Source organism: Dromiciops gliroides, chromosome 5 (genome assembly GCF_019393635.1).
Source record: "Dromiciops gliroides isolate mDroGli1 chromosome 5, mDroGli1.pri, whole genome shotgun sequence".
NCBI lineage: Eukaryota > Metazoa > Chordata > Mammalia > Microbiotheria > Microbiotheriidae > Dromiciops > Dromiciops gliroides.
In genome coordinates, this window is record NC_057865.1 from 163021594 (window position 1) to 163040943 (window position 19350).

Here is a 19350-nt window from a genome sequence, read left to right on the forward strand (position 1 = left end):
TTCTTGCCAAAAAGGTTTTTTTTTCTTTTCTTCCCCAAACACTTTTTATTTTGCTAGTTACAGCAGGAACTAGACACAAGCCTCAGAAAATATGTACCTACTGGAATCTTCTTATAGTTTCTTTGTAGATAAAATATTTTGCTAAGAGGAGGTATGAATTCTTAAGTTGTAGATTAAAAAACATAAACCCTAGGAAACTCAGATATTTTACTGTCTATGCTGTGGTGTTACTGAACATATTTTATTTCTGTGGGAAAATGCTATAAAGCAATAGTGATTGATTGTCTCCTTATCACTCCAATTCTCCCCCTCCCTCCCAGAAAACCTAAACTTTATTTGCTACTTTAAATTCATTTCCATCTAAGTTGCCTTCCTCATCCTTCTCTCCTCCCCGCCCCTTCCTCTTCCCCCCATTCTTGTGTTCAGCTCTGTCTCTGGCATTTTGGTTATGTTATATTAAAATGAATGCAAAAATAAATACCCATTATATACAAGCCATTGTGACAGTAGACCTGGGGAATTCAAAGCCAAAGTTAAGTTGTGGGTTTTCTTTCCTTATAAAGTTGTTAGCTTCACCGAAATAAACAGTCTTAAATGAAAACTATTGAGCTGATCTAATATTAATATATGAAGTTTTTTAAGATAAAGTAGTTAAAAGCTTTTAAAAAATTGTAATCCTCTTAATTCCTCATTCCTTCCCTCTAATTTTTTTTCCCTTATAGTTGCTGAAGTCTAAGTTGAAGTGCCATTTCAGAAAACCTTTGTAAATGTAATTTGTTTCTTACTATTTTTTTGGCTGTGATCAGGGAAAGTTTCTTCCTCCCTCTGGGGTGCTTTCCATGACTAAGGACTGAAGCAGTGTGTTTTCAGGAACAGTTACAGTACTTGAAAACTCATTAGATACTATTTTTCTTTTTTCTGGGGATTCCTATGTTCATTTTTGCAGTAAGTTGTTAAGAAATCAGTCCTGGGTTTTTAAAAATCCTACCTTTAGCTTCATGGGATGTCTGTGCTTTCTTGGTACCCTATTTCTATCTTTACTGATTTCTGAACTTTTACTGATCTCTATTCCCAGGCTCAAAAATGTTGAGCTGCCTTAAATTCAGAAACTTGCTGCAGTAGATCATGTATTCTCTTTCACATCTTTTACCTGAATTGGATATCCAGTTCCAGTATCCTCCTTCTTCCCTGTCGCATTTGAACCAACTTGAGTTTAAGGAAGGATAGTTCTTTATGAGGGGAGAGAGGATATAAATTCAAATATAAAACAATAGCAGAGGAATATGTGTAAAAAATCCATCTTTTGAGTCTGTCCTGTCCCTCTGAAGGTCTTGTGGACGAATAATACATAACGTAAATGACTTTTTAGCTTAGATACCATATCAAAATAATGTTCCTGTAAGCCTCTTATGGTCCCCCCTCTCCCCGATAGAACTTGGCCATTTTAGGGTTGTCTCACATAGGTGCTCTCTATCTGGACTGAGCTCTTTTTTTCCTTTCCAAGCCAAAGATCATTTTCAACCAATCAGGCGACTTTTGGATTGCTGCAGGACATTTGGTGACCCACCCACAATCTTTTTACATGATTGTTAACTCCTCTTTCCTTACGGGGAGGAAAGAAGAAAAACCACTCATTAAATAAATTGCGGGTTTACTCTTTGCCCAGATAAAAGAATAATTCAACCTACTGCTCTTTTCTCCAAGAAAATTCATGAAAAATTATTCCTTATTAACTATATAGTTCATGTTTTTCTTGGTTAAATGGATTTGCAATATCCCTGTTTAGAAAATATGGGCTGTTTTTCTCAAAATAGGGTGCTGATTGACTTCATGTTTAGTTGTACAAAAACTTTTAGTTATGTGAAGTTAAATTTTTAACAGGTTTCATAACTGTTGTTTAGCTTAATAGTTAACCTAAAGTCTTAATAAGAAATCTTATCTTTTTTGAGTAATGAAATAGTTCTTTATTAAATTAGTATAAACTTCATTTATTAGGTTGGGGTTTATTCTTATAGTCCCTATGTGTACTTTTACAGGTAGACAGTTTGGGTTCCCATCAGGTTTTGAGGCTCCAAGCCTTGCAGGCCCACTGGGGTGGTGGTTCTACCTTTGGGTAGAACCTCAGCCTCTACTATTGATTTGGTCTCCTTTCTTTGGAATCTTGCCCCAAATTCATGGAGGAACTAGGAAAACACTAGCTGAATCTTGACCAAACTTGAACAGCTTTAGAATGGACCTGAGTCCCAGCTCTTCTTGTTAAGAGTGGCTTGTGGGACCATAAGTTGAAGGGTGGAGCACAGAAAAGTGCTTGTGAAAGAAGTAAAGTTAGACATTCCCTGTATGTTCAGGGAGGAAAGGAGTTTATACCTCTATCCCAAAGGATTAAGGAAACATTATATTATATGTCCCAGACAGTTGACTACTTATGGAAGTGCTAGGGCACTTTTGTGTCTTTTCTGTTACCTGTCTCTGTGTCCCCAATTTTTTGTGGGGGGGCACAGGAGAAATCTCTGAGGTGAGAAGACTGGAAAGACTTCTTTCCTCTGCAGGTCTTTCCCATCCTCCATTAGGATTAAACGTTTATATGAAACAATAGACTCTGTGGGTGAGTTCCCTTGGCTAACCATCGGGCTTATTATCACCAGATGGTAGAGTCTTTGCAACATCCTTCCTCCCCACCCTAACCCCCATGGAGAAGGATTAAATTTTTTCCTTTGACATTTACTAGGAAATTTATTTTCATACTGCTTGTTGCTTACTGGAGGTTACATCAGCAAATCCATGAGGATTTCCTGGATTTATTTTTTAAGAAATGAAAACTGGCATTGTAATGTATATGTATTCATTTTCAGTCTCATTTTTTCCCAGTGTTAATATTGTGTGTCTGTAATTCTGTTTGTTCATAGAGGGCTATATAGTTCCTTAATAGTGCATTGGGAATAACTTTTTACTTAGAAATACTAATAACAATAATATTAAATAAAACAATGGATAATAAATAGGAAAACAAACAAAGGTCACAAATCCAATTCCTATATTAGTGAACATAATAATATGGACAAATATATTTGATTCTGGGAAGTAAAGAATGGGAAATCAAGATAGCAACAATACAAGAAACCATTTAAAAAGATTTGATGAAGCATGAAGTGAATTGAAGGGTAGATTTACTTTTCTAGGTATAAGAATTCCTTTAAGTTGTTGAGGAAATTTAATTTAATGAGCATTTGTTAAGCACTTTGTGTAGGGTAAGATTTAATATGATATGGTATAGTGGGCAAAGTGTTAGAGTCACAATGACCTGGGCTCATCTGTATTTGACACTTGCTGGGTAACTATGGGCAAATCATTTAACCTCTCAGTGTCCCAGGAAATTCTCTAAGAATCTCTAGTCAATTAATTACTCATTACACAGATCATAGAATTAGAGTTGAAGGGGATTTCAGATAATTAAGTCTGTATCTGTGGAGATATAATTTGATATGAATTTGATATAAAGGTGAAAAACAGTCCATGTCTTCTAGGAATTATATTTCTCCTGGAGGGGGAGAAATATGCAGGTCAGTACACCAGGCAGGATCTATGATTTTAATCAGGGAGAATTCCTTCCACCAAAGCAGATAAGACCTAGTAGGATTGGGTGAGGGTACTAAAAGCTAGGAGGATCAATAAAGACTTCCTATTGGAGGTGGCTCATGAAATAAGACTTGAAAAAAGCTAATGATCTAAGGGGTGAAAATAATGTGTATATTCCATGAATGAGAGATTTTTAAGGGATATTTCATTTTTCCCCCTGACTAAAAGAAAAGCCTCCTGGATTCTTCTGGGTTTTAGAAGGGGCTGCTGACTCTTGGCATTTCTCTCTTTGGCTTTGTGGATCAGAAATGCTGAATATATGCTCTTATATAGAGTCTGAGGAAGAACCTCTTTCCTTTTCATTTTATTCATTTTCAAGATAGGCTTGACTTTGAGTTCAGATCACTTGCTGTTCCTTGAACAAGATATTCCATCTCTCGACTCTGGACATTTTCACTAGTTAGCCTTCAAGCGTTTAATGCATTCCCTGTCCGTCTCCATCCCTAGCTTCCCTGGCTTCCTGCAAGTCCCAGCTGAAATCCCGTCTTTTACAGAAAGCCTTTCCAATTCCTTACTAATTTTAGTATTTATTTTCTATTGATTAATTCCTGTTTATCCTGTCAGGCTTGTTTGCACATAATTGTTTGCTTAGTGTCTCCTCTATTAGCTTTTTGTTTCTTTGAGGGTAGGGACATTTTTTCCCCCTTTATAGGCCCCGTGTTTTAGCACAGTGCCTAGCACATAATAGGCACTTAATAAATGCTTATTTCCTTGCACCCTTTCTTTCTTCCTTCCTTCTGAAAAAAAACCAGAAACATGTGCAACATCCCTGGACCTCCCACCTCCTGAGAAGGGATAGTTTGGGAGTGTCCTCTCAAATCTCTTCTTTTGACCCATGCTTCTTTATAATTTCGCAATATTCACTTTTGATTTTGTGGGTCTGCATGTTGTAGTTATTATGTGTGTTGTGTTTTTCCTGTTTTGTCTCAACTTACTATACTTTGCATCCGTTCTTGTAGAGCTTTCCATGCGTCTCTGTATTCATCACACATATTATTTCTTATAGCATGATAATATTCCATAGCATTCATATACCACAATCTATTCAGGCATTCCCCATCTATGGGCATCTACCTTGTTTCCAGTTCTTTGCTATTAAAAATACTGATATAAGTATTTTAATGTATCAGTGGCCTCCTTAGGGTATAAGCCCACTAATGGAATCTCTGGTTCAAAGGTTTTGGACATTTTAGTCACTTCATTTGCATGATTCCAAAGTGCTTTCCAGAATGGTTGTACCAATGAAATGTTCCTTCAACCTAATGTCTTATCTTTTAACTATTATTTCCCAATTTGCAGGATATGACGTTAAATCTTAGTGTTGTATTATGCATTTCTGTCATTATCATTGTTGGTGATTTGGAGCATTCTTTAATATGGTTGACAATATTTTGCAGTTCTTCTGCAACAGAGAACTGTTTTATTCATATCTTTCAACCACTTATTGAAAAATCACTATTTGTCATACGTACATGTTAACATTAATTGTTTATACATCTGGGATACCAAACCCTTATCAGGGAAGTTTGACAGTCTGCATGCATCTCCCTCTTCCATTCAATCACTTCCCTTTTTATTTTAGGTGCACTAGTTGTGTCTGTATTAGGAGCTTTTCACTTTCAGTTAATCAGATTTACCTATTGTATATCTTTTGTAATTTCCTCTATCCCTTGTTTGCTTAAGAATACATCTATTGGGGCAGCTAGGTGGCCCAGTGGATAAAGCACTGGCCTTGGATTCAGGAGGACCTGAGTTCAAATGCGGACTCAGACACTTGATACTCACTAGCTATGTGATCTTGGACAATTCACTTAACCTCTTCTGACCTGCAAAAAAAAAAAAACAAAGAGGAAAAAGAATAAATTTCCTACCTGTAGCTGTGTGAAGTGTATAATCTTCTCTTCTAATTCTTTTTGGTCTAAGCCTAATTCCTTCCGGAATGGTTTCTAGTTTTTCCAGGAGTTTTTATCAAAGGGTGATTTCCTTTCTTAGTAACTTATTTTTCTGATGAACTCTGGGTTAATGAATTCCAGTGTTCTGATTCTTCCTTGTCTAGTCTCTTCCATTTATCTATCTTGCTATTTTTAATCTGTTATTTGCAGTTTTTGTGATATTTCATCTATTTTAATTTATAGATTATTTTTACTAGATGGTTTTGATGACTGCTTTATAATATAGTTTAAGGTTTGAAAGTGCTAATCCCCCCTTCTCTTTATCTTTTCATCATTTTTCTTGATATCTAGATTTTTTTGTTTTTCAGAATTTATTTTGCTATGATTTTATCAAATTCTATAAACTTTAATAATTTAGTATATCATTAAAAGTATAAATTAATTTTGGTATTATTTTTATTATGTTGGTATGGCTCAATTATGAGCACTAGATATTCCTCTAGCTATTTGGATATTCCTCTAGCTATTTATTGTTCTTTATTTCTTTAAAGAGCACTTTGTAATTGAATTCATAAGAGTCTTTTGTGTGCTTTGATAGATATATTTCCAGGTATTTATGTACTTTATAAGTCACTTGGAGTAAGATTTCCCTTTCTATTATTTCATTTTTTAGGTTATTATATGGAAATACAGTTGATTTTGAGAGTTAATTTTGTAGCTTCCAACTGGGCTGAAGCTATTGTCTTGATTAATATATTTGTTGATTCCCTAGATCATCAGCAAATAAGGATAGTTTTATTTCTTTACCTATCTTTATGCCTTTAATTTCTTTCTCTTATTACTGCTGCTAGCATTTCCATAACTATAGCACATGATAGTAGAGAGAGTGGTATTCTTGCTTTTTAAATTTCTTTTTTTACTCCTGTATTTTTTGGAAAAGGTTCTATTATATCCCTTTGGTATATGATGCTGGCTTTTGGTTTTAGGTAGACACTTTATGATATTAAGAAAAAGTCCTTCAGTGCCTATACTTTATAAGGGTTTTTTTTGTTTTGTTTTGTTTTTGTTTTTGTTTTGGCAGGGCAATGAGGGTTAAGTGATTTGCCCAGGGTCACACAGCTAGTTAGTGTCAAGTTTCTGAGGTCGGATTTGAACTCAGGTTCTCCTGAATCTAGGGCTGGTGTTTTATCCACTGCACCATCTAGTTGCCCTTGAGGTTTTTAAAGTATGTGTTAGCATAAATGAGTTTTGTACTTTTTCAAAGACTTTTTCTGCTCTATAGGAATAATGATGTGGTTTTGGATATTGCCTATTTCAGAGTAGCTTAAGTCAGGTAAGTTCAGAGGCTACTGAAGAAGGTTTATCTCTGTATCTTGGATAAATTTCCTTTTAAAAAATAAATTTTTATCAAATTTTAAAATTTTCACATCACCTAGATTTCCCCACTCCTCCCCGAAAATAAGCCATTATAACAGGGAATTGAAAGGGAAAGAAAAATAATAGAAAAATAATGGAACAAAACATTCAGCAAAACCAATCAATACATCAAAAACAACCTTACATTATATGCTATAGTCCTCTTCTATAAACCTCACAGCCTCTGTAAAGGAGTATGTAGGAAGGGGGCTTCTCATCTTTTCATTAATGACAAGCTTGTCATTTATAATTTCGCAGCGTTCAGTTTTTTATTGTTTTGTGGTAGTGGTTCTTTCCATTTACCTTGTAGTAATTGTATATATTATTTTCTTGGCTTTGTTTTATTTTTCATCAGTGTACATAGGGACATTCATCAGTACAAAATTATTTTTTTCCAGTCTTCAACACTCTGTTATATTGTTTTGCCCTAAAGAGGTGTTTTTCTTCATAGTACTATCAGCTTTTTTTTTTTTTTTTTTTTGTGAGGCAATGAGGGTTAAGTGACTTGCCCAGGGTCACACAGCTATTAAATGTCAAATTGTGGAGGACAGATTTGAATTCAGGTCCTCCTGAATCCAGGGGCAGTGCTTTATCTACTGTGCCACCTAGCTGCCCCTTAGCTATTCATTTTTAAAAGCTGGTTTTCTAGCTGCTCTTCCTATTTCAAGAAGCTTATAAAGAGAGGTAGAGAAATTAATAACAGCACCTCTAGCTGTCAGTTTGTTAGTTCCCTCTGAAGGTCTTTTCTTTTTTCACCTCTCCTTAGAATAAATTAAGCTATTTTGCAGCACTGGTTTATCTATTTTTGGTGATTTTATTTATTCAATGACACTTTATTTAGCTCTTTGGTTTGACTGAAACTGTTTTCATGCGGACTTTATTAAATAGTGCTTAAAGCACTTGAGTTGCCCAGATCTAAAACTACAATTTCTCTTATAGTCATTGAAGCGTGCTCTATAAGAGTTACAACTTTTGCATGTTTCCTTCAAATTATATATCCTTTAAAATCATAGTTAACAACACAACAAAAGAGAAAAGTGCAACACTTAAGTATGGCACAAAATTCAACATTCATCTGACAAAACTAGCTAAAGGTGCGAAACCGGCTCAATCTATTTTCCACTAGTCAAGGTCAGAATGACAATCAGTGGAGAAGTGCATGGGCATGTAGCTGACACAAAATGGACCTGCATTAAAATAATTGCATATCCCTACTAATTTGCATAGCACCATATTATTTGTCCTCATTTTATTTGTAAGCTCTGAGGCTCAGAAGTAGGATTTAAACCCAAGTCTTTCTGATTTAAGTCCAGGACATCATCCGCTCTTTTCCACATTGCCTCTATATTGTCAGTTTGTTGTTCAAGAAGTTATGTTGTAGGGGCAGCTAGGTGGTACAGTGGATAGAACACCAGCCCTGGTCAAGAGGACCTGAGTTAAAATTCGACCCCAGACACGTGATACTTACTAGCTGTGTGACCCTGGGCAAGTCACTTAACCCCAATTGCCTCACCAAAAAAAAAAAAGTTATGGTGTTTCCTCTTGTCTCTTATCCTTTTGCCTGGTTTGCCTAAATAAAGGATCACCTTACCTATCCAACTTAATTTCTCACTTTTTCCTAATATAGATGACCTCTAGTTTGGCTTGAAGCTCTGAATCTAAAATCTAGCCCCAAATTTAGTCTGATTTAGGATTACTGTCCTACATATATTAGCTCATATGCACTGAGCCTTTGCCAACATTGTATTCCCTTTCCTGGAATACCTTCCCTGTTCCTTTTCTCTTTCTTTTTTTTTTCCAGGGCAATGAGGGTCAAGTAACTTGCCCAGGGTCACACAGTTAATGAGTGTCAAGTGTCTGAGGCTAGATTTGAACTCAGGTCCTCCTGAATCCAGGGCAGGTGCTTTATCCTCTGTGCCACCTAGCTGCCCCCCTATTTTATTCCTTCAACGTCCAGTTCAAGTTGTCTTTTCCATGAAGCTGTCTCCAGTTTCTTTAGGTGACAAATTTATCCCTTTCTCAAAATCATTGATTTTCAAATGATTTCATGTATATGATTTTCAACTCCCAAAACAGATTATAAATTTCCTGAGGGTAGGAAGGATGTTCTTCAAGTTAGCAAATACTTTGCTGAATAGATTTTTTTTTAGTAGAGTGTCTAAAGGATTTGGAATCAGGAGAAACTTAAGTTCATGTCATACCTTTGATATTTACTGTGTCAAATGGGACATATTTCTAACCTCTTTGAGTGTGTCTTTTCATATGTAAATTGGGAATAATAATACCTGTAGGACTTGTTTGATAGGGTAACTTTGAAGGTCAAATGAGATCTATAAAAAGTCCTTTGTAGTTAAGCCTTATATAAATATCAACTATGGTTATAATAGGCACTCAATAAATACTTGTGAGAAGGGGTGGCATGTGGTGCAAGAAAATTGTTATCTCTGGATATGGGAAAGTCTGGCAGAAGGTGTTAGCCATTGATTTAGCATTATAGTGCCTTACCTTTTTTTCTGGAAAAGTATGAAGTTTACATATTTAAGCCATAGCACACGTGAGAAAATGTGACATGCTACCTACTATTTTATTGAGTACTTAAGAGTATTGAATTCAGTTTGGTTGCTTCACCGTACAAGAGGGAGTTAGCAGATGTTGACAACTTTCAGAGGACATCTACAACACAGAAACATAGAAGGGAACATTTATAAACACCGAAAACAAAATTTATGAGTTTAAAAGCTGGGATTATTCTGTTTGGAAAATGGAAGGATAAGGGGTGATTTAGTAATGACCTTTAAATAAAAGACTCAAATAGTAAGTAGTGCCAGCTTTCCCTTTGTTTCTGCTCAGGAGGAAAACAAGGAGGAATATGTGCTAGAAGGACTTAGGTTAGATCAGCATTTATTAAAATAATTTAGCCATGGTACTTAGAAATAGCCCATAAGTATTAGTTCAAAGACCTGAGGTTGGAGGATGGGTAATAGAATACTTACTGGACAAAGGGGAGTTTGGTAGACTTTTGGGAGTAAAATATTGGAAATTGAGTTTATTTTTCTATTGAAAAATCACTGCATATAATATGTATTTTCAATTTAATATTGAAGAGAGGAAAATTAGCATTGAAATGTTCTCTTGTTATACCTACTTGAAATATATAATGTAAAAATATCACTGATTATAATTTGCTAGATGTTATGAACAGGAGTTTTTCTTAGAGAGGGAAGGATGGATTATGTGAGTGTGTGTGTTTGTGTGTGTGTGTGTGTGTGTGTGTGTGTGTGTGGTGTAAATCTCTTCAGTGGTCTTTAAAAAATAAGAAATTTGAATTTTCATGGCATGGTTTTAGCTTATTGCAGGGGAGGAAGTGTCAAGATGGAGAAAACGAGGGAATGATTAGGTGAAAAGGATGGACTGAGTGGCCTATCATGGTCCCTTTCAGTATGTATTCTCCCATAATTACTCTATAAAAAGAGTACCAGGTATGGATTTTCATGGTCATAATTGAGCATATATAAAAAATTGAATAAGACTGACTTCAGGATTAAGAATATAGGCAGTTTCCCTCTTCCTCACCCACTACACTCGTTTTCCAAATCCTATGAATTCTGCCTCTGGGATATCTTATGTACCTCCCCCCCACACACACACACCTTCCTTTCTTCCACCTTATAAGATTCAGGCCCTCATTTCTTCTAATTGCAACAGCCTCCTGATTAGTCTTTTACTTCCAGTGTTTTCCTTCTGTGATCCATTCTTCAGACCATTGCCTGAATAATTTTCCTAATATAATGCTTTAATTATGCCCCTTCTTTTAAAAAACCTCAGGGGTTGTCAGCCCTCTGTAATGCTAATATATTATGCTAATGGACTACTATGAGAAACAAAAATCAGTGCCATTTTGAGGCTAGCAATAGAAAGGTGAAAAAGAATAGGCAAGAATGTGACCCATTGTATATTGCTAACCTTAAAATCAGCAATCATTATTATTTATTTAGTTGGTTTTCTCCATAAGCCTTTGAGAAAGGGATGAACTGGGCAGTCTAATTTTAAACTCATAGCTTCATATAGGAAATTGAAAAGTGAAAGTACATGATTTTCATGGATTCTCCCTAGGGAAAATCCAGTGGAGTATAGGGGAAACCACATCACAGACACGTCTTTTTACAACATTCTTTCTTTCAGGGGTCACAGTTCTCTTATCGGAGTAATATTTCTGAACCTTTCCCGAAGTGATGGCAGGCTATCTTTACCTAGTCCAATGAAGGGACTGAGGTGGTAAATAACTAGTCACCCTAATAATAGTACTCTAGCTCTCATTCCCTATCTAGGTTCAGTTTTTAACATCTCTTGTTGGTCAGCTGGGTTGGGCTCATGTTAGGATGACCTCTGCAGTGATGAAGAGGAAAGATGTAGTTAAAGTACCTGGTAACACCTTGAGACTCTTTCTGTCCTTCTTCCAGTGGCAAACTGACCAGTGAAAAAGACAAGCAACATGGAAAGTACTGGCTTAGGAGTCAGAGGACTTTCATTTAAATACTGTCTCTGATATGTAAAGTGCTTTGCAAAATTTGTGTTCTCTAAATATGTTAGTTCCTGTTATCATCATCATCATTATTATTATTACTATTACTACTATTTGTGTGACCTTTAGGAAAGTCACTTCACTTCTTTGAAATACTAATGGCCGTTTAAAATTGTTGATTTTCATCTGTGAATAGGGAAGTTGTTCATTCTAACTTAAAAGTTAGAAAAGTAAAGGTAGAAAGGAATAGTAAATCTACTGTCTGACCCTCCCCCCCAAGATGGCAGAGTTTACAGTATTTGACTGAAATGATTGCCTTAGGTGATTGAGCAAATGATTCTTATACTTCCAAAAAGCAAATGAAGTATTTGCTATGCAAGCACTGTGTGCTGTGGATAGAAAGATGAAATAAGCTTCATCCTCAAGGAGCTTACATTCCATTGGGTTGAATAGTCATTTTAAGGAAGTAATGTGATTAGGGCAAACTGGAGGTCCAAACTGTTATGAAAACCCTGAAGAGCATGAAATTACTTTAAGCAGCAGGATTGTAGGGGGTGATAAAGGAGAGAGTGGAGAACCTGTATCAGGGAAGGAATCTTCATGTGAAAGGAGGTAGAACCTATGTCTTGGAAGAGGGAGGTATTTCAGTAGTTTCAACAGGGTCTCTTTGTTTGGAAAGCTTGATAGTTGCCAAACAACAGGTGTAGCAGTGTACAGCCATATTATCTTTTAGGTTTCTTTTTTTTTTCTTTCTAGTTTGATAGTTTTAAGAGATCTTCCTTCCTTGGCTGAATGAATTGTCTTCACAGTTCACAAGGAACATCTGTGCTCTATAGGAAGAAAGCTTTTGATGGAGGATATCTTTTGTTGTTGTTGTTAGCCATATTTTGATCCCACTCAGAGAGTGTATTCAGTTTGAGGTTTTATGGTTTGGGTGGTCTTAGTGATGATTGTTTTCATGAGGCTTGGGGCAGCAAATAACTCAGTCTTAAAATCATCACTGAAATTAACCATATCTAATTAGAATTTTATTGTTTTCCTGAAGATTTCACTTTTCTCTTGACCACTATAATTTTGTAACATCTTTTAAGGTTAGAATTGTGTTGCAGGGTAGAGACAGAGAAGATGTGTGTGGTGGAAGTGGGTTGGAAGGATGAAACTAATGGAAATTTTTGTTGTGTTGTTAGATGTCTGCCTTAATCTGTTATGAAAGAACTAAAGCCTTGGGGGCTTTGAAAGAATTTGGTAAGCTGTGGGAATTATTTTGACTGTGTTTTAAGTTTAGGTAGGTAACTAAGCAAAGGATTAAATAAAAAGTACCTAATGAAAAAAAATGCAAAACAAAAAACACAAACAATTTAAAAGGAGTTTGACTTGGTTAGCTGGATTAGTGATTTTTAGGAAACTGAATGTGCCTTTCAAAAGGCTTTAATTACCGCTGAAACTTGATTTATTTAAATTACAGGGTAAGAGAAGAATAATTTTATTGAGAGCATTCCTTCTCTTCTTGGCATTGTAAAGGAGCAAATTATAAATGTATAGAGGGATGTATGAATATGCATATTTAACTCCTTTAGGTAACTTAGTTATATATTGACAAGTGTATCCAGTCTGATAATCCTAAGGAACTAAGTATCAGTATATTTGTTTCTCTGTGTTGTCTTGGTTTTTAATATCTAGCTTTATTTCTTGAAATTACTGCTTAAAAGAGTAATGTTTGTGAGTAGTAAACAAAATTTATGTAAAGTACCTTGCAAACCCTAATATACTAGATAAACATGAGCTGTTCTTATTTTTCATACCCTCTCAGGGCCCACCCAGTGTGCCTAGTATACATAGTAGGCAGTATTTGCTGGATGAATTAATCGTATCTTTTTGTTTTTCTTGGCTTGTTATTTAGCAAAAACTGCACCAGAAGACTGCAATATTAAAACTATTTTAACCCTAAAACTAAAATAAACCCTAGGTAAAACTTTTTTACTTAAAACTTGTTAGACTAGTCTTGAAATTTAAAAGTGTAGCAGAAATGGCTAACACAATACTATTGAAATTTCTTGTTAGAGAAGTCTTTTATAATTGCTCTTCCGGAAAGGATTAACAATTTCCTTTATAGCCTACTGTAAGGGAAGGACATATTGACACACCATCTGTCCTGCCCGCTTACTTCCACAATTAATGAAAGTAACAGGTCTAGTAGTCCCCTGCCTTATATAATATGTGTGTCCTAAAAACAAATAACATAGCAGTCAAAGAGGATTAGAACCTTTATTTTAAAAGAGCTGAGTGAGGCATTAATACCATTGGGAAATTACTGGATACAGTTAAAGTGCAAAGTTCTTGAGCAATGAGTCCTGTTACAAGAAAAACAGCCTAAACTTGGGTAACTCCTCAGGAACACAAAGTTCTTTAAATCCTATGTAGAACTGGCCTTAGTTGGTTTATCAAAAGCCACTAAGATCTCCAACTCTTAAATTCAGTGTTTCTTTTACCCTAGGCCTTGTACTTAACACTTGGTGCTGCTCTGAAGTATTTTGATTCAGCTGATGTTCTTGGACAGTAAGGAAATCCTTAGATTTGGTTAGTGTGTCATTAGGTATTAAAAGCCTTGGGTTAGGATGGATCAATGATTACTAGCTACATGTAGATACTTTATGACTCTCAAGTTTATATGATTAGTCATTAAGTTATTTTGGTTAAGAAGCAGTGAGTTAATAAATACACATACACACATCTATCTATGTCTGTCTATATGTGCTAATCCTAAAATTGTGATCATTTTATTTTTTACCCCACTCCTTTCCCTTTTCCTGTTTTAGAAACTCAGTTCTTTTCAGAGTCCTTTAAGCTGTTGGAACTGCTTCTCATTTGCTCTCTCCAGTGACTCTTTTTGTAATGGTGCCTGACATCCATGCTTCAAACAATATATATTTTTGACAGATGACAGCCCCAGTAGTTCCAGTGATTTTAGATTTTCTTTAAAACTGGCCTTGCTGAACTCTTATAAATTAAAACTTCAATATCACCTAACCTACAAAAAGTGGGAACAAAGGCCAGTCATAATGATTTTTAGAATAAAAAAAATTTTGTTTTTTAAATCTTGGGTTATATGTTTCTATTATCATTCCAAGTTGGTCATCTGGTATTTGCAAAGTTCTTTGCTGAAACTTTGTGATTGTTATGATTCTGTTCTTTCTTGAAATCTTCAAATTATCTTTGGTTTATGATGGAACAAAATATGCTCGGGATTCCATTTTCTCTTATTCTTTAGGCTCCAGTACTGATTTGACAGTTGCTGTTTTAGGTGAGGACAGTGTGAAGGAGAATGAAATAGCTATTTATGGTAAATTATTTGGTGGCTAGCCTCTCTTGTTTTTGTTTTGCTTTAAATATGCAAGTCAGCCTGTGGGAAAAGAGAGAGGCAGCCATTCCAGCCTCCTAAGGGAATTGGATTGATGGGCACAGTGCATGCAGAGACTGAAGATGAAATGAAAATGAAATTTAGTGCTTGCGTCTATTTATTGAAGATGTAACTATACATAAACAAGGAGAGTGTTTGAAATTTTCAAAACTTTCAGTTTAAATAGAGATACTTCTTATGAATGGAAAAGTTAAGCATAAATGCATGCCATCAAGGCTACCGTTAATGAGAGCATAAACTTCTTGTACCTTATTACAGAACCTCAAAGTCCTGCACAGGAAGTTATTACTGCTGTGGTTACCACTTTACTGCCTTGGAATTAAAGTGCAGATGGGCTGACAACCCATGCTAGTACAGAGAGCCATTAATGGCTACAACTCAACACTCAAAACCCACACAGCCCTGCAGACTCGAACCATTAGGTTAAAGGCAGTTGGATTTATTTCATTGGTAGGAGGATTCACTTCCCAGTAAAATGGAGACATTTTCCTCCTTCGGTTTGGAAGATAGTATAGGTAGGGTGAAATTGCACCCTCTGACATTGCTCCTTTCAGTCAGAGTTCTTTTTGGTTTGGAGTCCTATCCTTGGTTTAAGCGTCAGTGGTGAGATTACTACTTTGTTATCCACAGAAAGCCCAAAGGATCAGCACAAACCATGGCAGGTTGGAAAACAGACTTTAATTGAAAGCACCTAGGCTGTATAAATAGCTAAGCCCTAGAGTATAGCTAGACACAGACAAGCCTCAGAAGACTGATGAGAAATGCTTGATTGTTTAAATCCTCATATATTTATCTTCTTCAAAACTGAGCTAAAAATTTAATAAGACTAATTTTTCTTCTTTAAAAGTGATTATTCACATTCTCATTAAGCTTAGAAAGCTCCAACTGACATTTATATTTTAAAAGTTGATTGTATATATTGGTTCTTTTGAAATTATATTTTCCACAGACAAAATGTTAGAAATGGTAATTAGGGTCTTAGCCTATTCCCCCTTTCCTCTATGCTTATGTAATTGATAATGTAGCTGAAGTTCTAAGCATTTGCCAAGAAAAATACTATTATAAGTAGAAAGGGTCTTGGAAATTATCTAATTCTACCCTTTTATTTTACAGAAGAGAAAATATAAGTCTAAGGGTTTTAAGTGACTTGCCAAAGTCACTTAAGGTGACAGCTACTAAATGATTATAATCTAGGTTTCTTGAATATAGCCCAGGGCCCATCTGTTATGACATACAATACTGGTAATGAAAGCAAAACAACAACACCCCCCCCCAAGCCCCAAAATTAAGTTAAACTTTCTTCATTTATTTTGAATTAATACTGATATTTGAAGATAAACAGGTTTAATTGGTAGATATCGAGGAGATAGGAAACTTGTGGAAATTCTGAAGGGAACTCTGGAGTATTTTTAGAATTTTAAGCTATAAGTCCCCACTCCTCCCAACTCCCCCTTTTTGGGAGAGGTATATTACTAGGATTAATAATATTTTAATCAACCATGACTGAGGTTGTGTTTTGATTTTGAAATGGTAATTGAGAGAAACTTTCCTGAGCTAATTGGATAAGAGAACAGAAAAGTGAAGGAGAAGGGGAATTAAAGGAAGTTTTATCTGTGCTTATGATAAAAACATTGCCCTAGCAATGGTTCAAAAAGTAAAAGAAAGGATCTTTACCTGTTTTATTATGAACCTCCTAAGGGAGCCAAAAGCTCTTGGTTGGTGTTCATAATGGGGTGTTTCAGTTTCTCTCACGGTCAAATCAAATTTTACTTAAGAGATTTGGGGTCTCAATCATAGGTATTTTTGTGGTCCCTTTTACCAAAATTCAGAGGATGGGTACAGGTGCCCATGTAAAGAATAGTTGGGGTGAAAATATGATGAGTTACACAGATAGATACAGGCCATTTTTTTTCTATACTAGGGTAACTGTTCGTATCTATTCAGGAACACAAAAGTCAGGTCATCTGTAATCTAAAAAAAAAAAAAAAGTAGAGCAAAATGTGAGCCTCCTCTAGAAAAAGAGGATACCTTGCCTTGTCTATGATTAGAGGGAGGATACAGAGATATTTCCCTTTCTGTCTTCCTAGCTGGTATGTAGTCACGCATCACTCTACTGTAGGCTGTATCCACCCATATAACTCCTCAGCCAGCATTATTTTATTTATTTATTTTGCAGGGCAGTGAGGGTTAAGTGACTTGCCCAGGGTCACACAGCTAGTTAAGTGTCAACTGTCTGAGGCTCGATTTGAATTCAGGGAGTCCTAAATCCAGGGCCAGTGCTTTATCCACTGTGCCACCTAGCTGCCCCCTAGCCAGCATTATTTAAAAAAAAAATGAAACTACTGTTATAAATCATCCACCTATTTTACTTTATAGTAATTTTTCATATCTTTTATTCTAACTCAAAAGAATCCTTAGGGGGAAAATGCTTACAATGTAAGGATAAAAAAATTAGTTTGGGTCTCATTTTACTTGGGAGAACTTTTTTTCCTAAAATCCTCATGCCTCCAGCTGTGTTTGTTGTCACAATATAGTTTGTTGCAACAATGTAGTTTAGCTTTATTAAGCAAGTTTTTCATTGATTACCTGAATCTTTGTAGTAGAGTTACATCACCACTCTTAAATCAAAATGAAAAGTGGAACAGAGACATGGTGGAACAGAAGATATGACTAGACACTTGTGTGATTGTTTTTGTTTTTATTTTATTTTGCTTTGGTCTCCTTATGAACTAATTCTTGCCTTGTAAAATCTGCATTTGCTTCTGGGCTGGAGTTCAAAACCTTATCTGGGAAATTTGATACTAGTTAATTAGTTGCTTAGTAAATTATAGTCTGTTCACTGTACTGTTTTAGGTTCTGTACCTCAACAAACTGTATGACCCAGTTCACAAGTACTTGTGATTTAAGTAGTACATGGATAAGACAAACAAAGGCTCCTTTTCCCCACAAAGTTAAGAGAGTGAGGGAGAAAGAGAGTTTGACCCATTTTTCAGTTTAGTTTTAACTCCAATGCCTCAGACAGTTGTCTAGGATTGACCTGCTAAGTCATAGTTTTCAGTCCCTTTTGGTGCATAAACTTCTGAAACAGAGTTCTCTCCACTGAGAAAGTCATGCTTGCCCTATCTACCTCATTGGGCGGTTGTGAAGAATGGAATTTATAGATTTTAAAGCATTACATACATGTAAGTAACTCTTATTGTGTCTATCCAGTTCATACTTCACTGCCCCTTGTGGTGTTGGAGTGGCCTTGGATTCTTTTTGTTTTGTTTTGGTGGGGCAATGAGGGTTAAGTGACTTGCCCAGGGTCACACAGCTAGTAAGTGTCAAGCATCTGAGGCTAGATTTGAACTCAGGTCCTCCTGAATCCAGGGCCGGTGCTTTATCCACTGTGCCACCTAGCTGCCCCCGTAGTCTTGGATTCTCAAAAGCTATGTCGATGAGATACAAGTCACCTTGTAGGTCTTTCCAAGTTTTTTTGGGGGGGGGGTGAGGCAATTGGGGTTAAGTTACTTTCCCAGGGTCACACAGCTAGTAAGTGTCAAGTGTCTGAGGCCTGATTTGAACTCGGGTCCTCCTGACTCCAGGGCTGATGCTCTATCATACACTGCGCCATCCAGCTGCCCCTCTTCCAAGTTTTAATAGCTTCAAGTGTGGGTCTGCCAGTGGGCTCTAGAGGCTTAATACCTTTATGCTGGCCAATGGGCATTGACTTCCCCCCACCTCACCCCCAGCAACTCAGGAGAATCTAGGACTCTTGTCTTTGAGTCTAGTGCAATTTTCTTATATTATATTGCCTCTTAAATTGGGGGTGAATTTTAAAGTAGAAAAATTATAGGTGCTCTAAAACCATGATTTTGGGGGATTTGCCAGATACTTCTTACCTGACTCACTCAGAAAGCAGAATTTAGCTTTCCATTTATTTCCCCAAATTTTAGTTTCTGAAGGCATTTAATCATTGTTAAAACTAAGGGCTGTGGCTCTGTCAAACGCATAACTAGTTTTCTATTTAAACAACATTATTCTTTTTCCTGTTGTTCTACTCTCTGCATCGCCTCATTTACTTGGTTTCCTTTAGCTTTGTGACAAAATGGGGTCCGTGGGTTCCTGTAATAGCATCTCCATGGGGTTACCACAGCCACTCCTTTTTCTAGAACTAGAGTAAAGTAATGAAATGCTGCTGTCATGTGAAGAAGGGAAAATACCTCTCATCCCAAAGCCTGTAATGCTTTATATCTCAACTTTCCTGAAACAGTTTCTTGATAGCAATCCTGTGACTCTTTAACTCAAATAATTTGTGATTTTCCATCTGTATTCTGAGGACCCCTAGGGTTTTATGAAGGTATTTAACAGGAAAGATAAGGTTTTAGTTGTATTTGTTCAGTGAATGATATATCTTATATATAAAAATGTATATTTTAGATTACATGTAATATATTTATGTGCAGATATTTATTTCTTAAACTAAT

At 36.0% G+C, this 19350-nt stretch overlaps 1 protein-coding gene across 4 annotated transcripts in view; it reads left to right on the plus strand.

Annotated features, from left to right (window-relative positions):
• The window catches only part of FAM107B (family with sequence similarity 107 member B), an 82382-nt gene that overhangs the window by 31396 nt on the left and 31636 nt on the right, over positions 1-19350 (plus strand). The window lies entirely within an intron of this gene.